Consider the following 7,017-nt stretch of genomic DNA (forward strand, 5'->3'; position numbering starts at 1 on the left):
AGCTGCAGCCGCCATCAGGCCTCCCCTCAGCTCCTCTGCTTTGTGCCGAGACGACACAGGGACCTCAGCCTCTCCTTATACATTTTTCTCTCCAGATCCTTCCCCATCCTTGTAACCCTATAAAAATAGTTATTTACACTACCTAGCATTCTTTATGTCCTGTTGTGCACATTCTGAATCTCAGAAGTGTCATCAGAAAAGGCATCCAAGTGCAAGAAGCATAGAGACGATTTCCTCTTTCTTCCACCCCAGGTCCATTACCAAATGCCTCACTCTGGTCAGTTACAGTGTGAAAATGTATTTTTGCCCAACACTGTCCATGTCAGCAGTACCTACCCTAGAAAGTACAGACAAAGCTTTGCATGTCATGTTTAACCAACAAGAGAGCTATTATTTCTCTCCTCTATTTGATAATTAGTGCCATATCACGTCCCCTTGGCTGCTTGCCCACTTCCCTTGGAAAATGCAGAGCTTACATATAAAGCTCAAAGAGTTTTATTCAATTATTTTGGTTTGTCCTCCATCTCCCTTTCTTGGTTGCAAATTGCCAGCGAACAAAGTGCCTTCAGGCTGTAATTTCCTGTTGCATATGTTCTGAAACAGTGTGACGGGTCGTTCTTGATGAGCTTTGCAGGAGCCTGCTGCAAGTGAATTTGTCTCATTATCGGCCAGATATCCCCTTCAGCTTCTTGCTACCTTCTCTCGCAGTCCAGGATTGTTTTATTTCCCCTTCCTGGGATTTAAATACTAAGGTGGGTCGTGGAGACTCAGAAAGAAGGTGGACCTGGACCAACTCCACACAGCTGTAGGGCTGTTACCAGGAACTTCTGCCTTAGTGAATCTGCTGCTCACCCTCCCGCCCTCCCAGTGTGGTGCTTGTGGCCTGTTTTTACACGGTATAAACACTCACAAACACCAGAGTGTTAAAATCCCCTCCTCTGACAGCTGAGGGATTCTCCCCCCGAAACTGCAATAGGCAGCGTAGTCCTAGCAGGGTCTGAGTCAGTCCAGGTATTAAGAGGAACTGTCGTGAATGATCACAAGTATTGGGGTCTACCAGGTGCTCTCAGGGAAACTGTGGCAATTACATTTGTGGCAGACCAGAGGTGGCCTGAAACCTCATCATTCTTTCCTTCAGCTTTTGGACTGCAAGCCTTGTCCTGTTGCAAAGCACAGCTTAATATTGCTTTGCCTTTATGAAATGAAATACGTTCTAGGACATGATCTCTGTTCTTCTCCTCTTTATAATAATGGGAGTAATGAACAGAAGTGAATATATTGTATTTACATATAAAATCTCCCATGCATTTATCAAGGATGTGTCCAAATGCTTTGCAAAAAGAACACCAAAGCAAACCAAGCCAAACAAAGCCCTCACCTTTTTCTGTCTTGTAAACTTCCATATAATTGAATGCAAGAACAAATCGGTGATTGTTTCTATCTAACCGCAACTTGCATTGCGGTATGCTGTTGTACTCAGTGAAGCACATTATAAATGTTAGCAATTGTTTCTCTGTGCCCATCACAATAGCTGAAGAGTTAAAATTGCTAACAATCTGTCCAACAGCCCGGCCATTTTTCAGCTGCTCACTGGGGGCCATTAATCAACGTAACCAAGATGCTTGAGCAACATTTACTAGCAATTAACCTATGGTTATGGGAATATTTTTCCCTATTAAATTTCTATTCTAGCCTGCGCATCAAATGAAAGATGTATCCTAGCACTGCTTTTGCTAATTGAAAAGACTGTGAAACAAAAGTTCTTGGACCTACAATGGACTGGCTTGATAGGAGAAAAGAGGGCACCTGACACACTGAAAACACATTACGCCGAGTCCTTTCTGAGATTGCTGAGTATTAACTCTTCCTTTCCACTTGCTCTTCCTGAACTAATGTAGATGAGAGAACAGACATGGGAGGTGTGTTCCAGTTGGTTGATGTTCATTTTAAAAGACTTCTTATTAAAAGATCTCCTTGAAAAGAAAAGGAAACACATACGTGTTCCCTAATGTTCACACTACCCTTCTTTATTCTGTCTCTTCAAACACTGAATAATTGTATGACCTCAGTTTTCTCTAGCAAGATGCAGAACTGAAATATTTCTTATGTCAGCAAAGTTACACCTGGAGTAATCTTTACCTCTGATGTTTACTCCTGCCTGCAAAGTTGATTTGACTGGTCAATATTGCTATGCCCTCTGTGCGAGTTCTCTACACGTCATGGAAGAAAAGAACCAGGAAAGTTTATAGTTTCTCAGTGTTGAAGATAGGAAGATGTTAACAAATGTATTGCGGAAGTATCAACAGCGATATCATTTCTTTTCTTGTGTCCCCAACGTTTCATGTTTGCTGTCGACTTTCCTTCAGTAGGAATGCCGTGAATGCTTTCGCACTCTCAGGATGGACTGAAATTCAGCACTGCTAATTTCTGCAGCCTTCATCATTCAACTGTGTAATTCTAATACAGGGGAATGTAAGAGAAACCTAAATATAGCAATAATCTTGGCCCTCGTTTCTGTAAGAGACAATGCCAGTTTCCAACCCACACGCTTGTGGGGGAAGGAGACTTCAGCGTGTGACACAAAAGCAAACAAGAAAGATGTCTCCAAACACACTGAACAAAACCCTCTTGCTTTCTTCTGGAGTGTGACTCATGATTTCTAAGTATTTAGCAGAGCCGTAGCTTCATTGCTACCCCGATTCAAATAGTCCTTTTACCTCTGATGAGAGAGGAGAATCAGAGGATTACAGAACCAGAAGCTGGCACTGGGCCTGCATGTAACGCAACCTAATTACAATTAAGAGCAGTTGAAAATGTGCTTGGTTAGATTCTGTAGACAACAAGAGACTATTTTCCTAAAAATGCTATCTTGATGATTTGCTCCACTTACGTTCTTGTCTTTTGGTTTATTAGTTACCCAAACCTTATAAAGCAGAGCTTTCTCCATCCTCGTGAGGCAGGTGTGTATACAAATGGCAGGTACTGATGAAATGTTTACTGAAAAGATTAGCTTGTCAATGAGGCAAAGAATGGATATTGATCCTCCTTCTATGTTTGTCAACCCGTAACCTGTTTAAGAAATGGCCTACAGCAATGAAATCCAATCAAGCACTCTCTGCAGCTCCAGTTTTCTTGTAATGTAGGGAGGGGATTCAATCACAATAAAGGAAATGAACCACTTATCATATAAATGAGGATAAGGCAATTAGCAGGTTACAGGTTCCAAGTGAGGGGAGTTCAGACTGCAATACAGGATTACTGGGTGAATATTCTGGGCAGCTGAACCTTTCTGCAGTCCTTCTTGTTACACAGCACAATACGTCGCAGTGCCAGGTTAACAGGGTTAATAGCAGCATGTCTGTAGGTGCCCATCCTAGCCACCCCCTGCCTGATGACTTTGTAACTGAAGGATACTCAGACAAGTGGCCAAGACAGGTTTCTTAGGCCCAGGTTTGGTCCTCACATGTTTGAGACAAGTGCTGTAGCTGCCAGGCTGTTCTGAAGCTGATCGTGCTTGCATGCATGAGGAAGGGAGATCTGTTGACCAGCTGATGCTCACCTTCTCTTCATAGAGTGGGCTTGCAGGTCTAGATCTCTGCCCTAAAACAGAGGAAACAGCATGGGACACTGAATCATTTGCCGTCTGAGAGGAGTGATCTATCCCTTCGCTTTTTTAAGGTGCAGGTTTTCTTCTCTAGAAATACAATCCTGGACCCTGATGGGAAAACAAGAAATCAAATATCAAATACATATATATTTTCCATTAAATGTAATATGTCTTGGTGTATCGGTAGTTTCTTGCTTAAAAAACAAACAAAAAAGCGTACAAAAACAAACAAACAAAGGAAGCATTGGAGCAGTGTTTAAGCATCACCAAACTGGCACCTCTAGTGCATTTTTACCTATTTTCTGAACATTATTCTGCCTGATGGATGCCTGCATTACTTCAAATGAGCACTGAAATAGACTTCATTAGATAAGCAGCCTTCAGATATCTTGGGGGAAATGATGTGTGCCGCTCAAACAAAAAGGGAGAATCTGATGAACTTACTGATTTAGGGTACGAAGAGAGATAGTCAGCCCTCAGTTCCTGCTCCTTGCGTGAGATGGACTTCCAGTGAAAGCAGCAATCTGTCCTGCCTGGTGTGTGGCTCCAAGTGCTGAAGTTCAAGGAGTGTTTGGACACCACTCTCAGACATAGGGTCTGATTTTTGTGTGGCACTGTGTAGAGCCAGGAGTTGGACTCGATAATCCTGGTGGGTTCCTTCCAACTTGGGATGTTATGTTATTCTATACAGAAGAAATATACGTGATGGATAGCCCTATGCAGTGATTTGCCACAGGAATGAACCCCTTCTTGGCTATACATAACCACACCTAGGCTTTCTCTAAAGCCACAGTGTATGTTGGGGAGTGGAGAAAAGTGGAGTCAGAAGGATCTGTGAGGCCATCAAGGTGCCAGTGTGTCCAGGTAGGAGAGCAGAAGCATTAGAGATCCCAAGCAGACATGGTCAAGGTCCTCCAAGCAGCCCCTTGGAGGCTTTGGCATGGGTCTCCTCCTGTCCCTTCTCCCACTGGTCCCATGTTTGTGCCCAGCATTTGTGACAGTGGCAGGTGGAGCTGAGGTAGTCTGAGCCATCAAAAGGAGGTGGTGTTTCTGCCTGGTTTCGAACCAGGGACCTTTCGCGTGTTAGGCGAACGTGATAACCACTACACTACAGAAACCTTCTTTTGTTCCTATTCCTTGTCATTATTTGGTTTCCTTGGGTGACAAATGGTCTGATTTTGGGGTGGAGCCGTAATGGAGCTGGGAGTTGGACTCTATGGTCCCTGTGGGTCCTTTCCAACTGGGGATGTTCTACGATCCTCCAGAAGCTTTAAGTACAATCTCTTCACACATTGAAATACTTGTGATGGAACCGAACCCTTGAAGCAGTTTTGTCATGGTATTGCTGTGTAGATACTGGTACCAGTAGCGCCTGGTCCAGTGCTCCCAGCTGGGTGTGCCTGCTTCTCATTTATGGAAGACGATCCTAAAACCAGTTCCTTCTCTTTCTCTGAGACCATGTCCCCCAGAGGCTTCCTGTCTGCTTTGTTAATGATTAAGAACTAACTACAGAAGGGCACGTATCAAGTATGGACATATTATATTGTGTCAGAATTGAGGAGGAAGCCTCAGGCTTGTGTCCCCTGTGCCTCTCTCCAGTATTAATCTTCTCAGTACATGAAACATTTTTCACCAATACATAACCTCACTTATTACTTCCTGCCATTAAGTGCAGCAAATACTCAGACACTCTTCTGGAACATTTCCAAATGAAATCTCAGAGTCATTACATTAACCTTTTCCATTACAGAGCAGAAGGAAATTAGCTACTGGCACACAGAGAAATACATAGAAAGTGGTACAATATTTCACATAATTGTATTTTTGTGCTTTTCATCAATGCAAAGAGTTAAAGAAAAGTGTTAGAAGTCCTGCATGCTTCATTAAAAACTCTCAATTTCTCAATTTTCAGCAAAATAAGCCATCAGCGTTACATTCTATAATTGACACCATTGCTTAGGGAACAAACCTATGAATCTTATTAGAGACAAATTCATTACTTTAAGTCCACCCTTAGGATGCAGAGCTCATAAAAGAAACCTCTGGAGGGTTCAGCTTAGGGGATGAGATGATTCCAGGCTGCAAATCTACAGATTTGCTGTAATTAACCTGAACTAATTATTGCCAGGCGATGGGTCAGACATCCTCGATAAAAGCTCCTGACTGGTTTTATTGTCTGCTGGGTTTACGGCAACGGAGCTTCTTGTTAAACAAAGAAAAAGTACTGAAAGAACACTCCTATATATTCTTAAAGCAAAATAAATCTTTCCACTGGGAGAGCGCAGCAGAGTCTATTTAAAATGCAGAGTCAATAGGCACAGCTGAACTACATGAATGTTTAATACTTTTTCTAGCTAGCTCGCTACAGGTAACGATCAGTAGCAATGTTCAAAAACAACTCCTGGGTGGGCTAAACATGTCTCCATAGGAAGCGAATGAACTGCTTGCCTGCTTTTGCAAGCATCATAAGAAGGGATCCATTTAAACACATTCGTGCACTGCGGATACACCGTTACAGTCAAAGCACGATGAGCATGCAATGGCTGCTCTCCTATCACCATTCTTCTGTTGCTTACAAGGGACAGGATGGATGCATGGGTGCACCTACAGAAGCTTCCACTGCTCACACCTGAAGAAGGAATAGTCTAGCCTGCATGAGATAAGCTCGTACCCCTGTAATAAAGATAATCTAAGCTTAACTTTCATAGATTTGAGAAGCATCGGCTTCAGTGAAGGTTTCTATATGTCTTTAAACTTCCAAATTCTGTTGAAATCACTGACAAGGACAAACATGAAAATATGGATTCCTGGATTCTTGAAGACTCACCTGGACAAAGCTGACATCCTTTAGTGTAGGCAATAGTCACACTTTGAGTGGCAGATACCCCCGAGATGCAGTTTCTGGACAGCATTTTGAGCATCCCTGGTTGTTAAGAAGTGGTTGTATGGAGGGACTGTGTGTTCTCCTTACTCTCTCAGCTAAAGATACTTACATCTGCTCCTTGTTCAGGAGGTCCTTTTCCTTCATCACAGAGATTCACTGCTACTGCTTTTCTCTCATAAACTTGAATCCCACCTTCCCTTTCATCTCTTCTCCGCATCATACTGTTGGTATTTGGTTTTGGCAGACTAGCAGACGGGAGGTAAGTGAGGGTAGTCAGTGAGTTTTGTCATGTGAGTGACTTAACAAGTCATATTTTGAGCTTCTGCAGCTCTTAAGGGGGAAACAAGCAAACAAAAAACCCAGTCAGTCTGTACCTGGGCTACCTAGGAACGTCTGGGTTCCTTCTCAGCTGTATGGGCAGCATCCTTGGTTTCCTTCTGAGCTCATTTTCTCCCAGACAATCATTCCTGTCTCACAAGGTTACTGTGAATGTAACCTGTTCTCACATCTACTAATCAAAGGGGTT

General features: G+C 43.0%; 1 non-coding gene across 1 annotated transcript; it reads right to left on the reverse strand.

Annotated features, from left to right (window-relative positions):
• Nucleotides 1–4,652: 4,652 nt before the first annotated feature.
• Nucleotides 4,653–4,725, reverse strand: TRNAV-AAC (transfer RNA valine (anticodon AAC)). Its single transcript has one exon. It is a non-coding gene; the product is annotated as a tRNA-Val (tRNA).
• Nucleotides 4,726–7,017: the final 2,292 nt, after the last annotated feature.

This window comes from Excalfactoria chinensis, chromosome 2 (genome assembly GCF_039878825.1).
Source record: "Excalfactoria chinensis isolate bCotChi1 chromosome 2, bCotChi1.hap2, whole genome shotgun sequence".
Lineage (NCBI taxonomy): Eukaryota > Metazoa > Chordata > Aves > Galliformes > Phasianidae > Excalfactoria > Excalfactoria chinensis.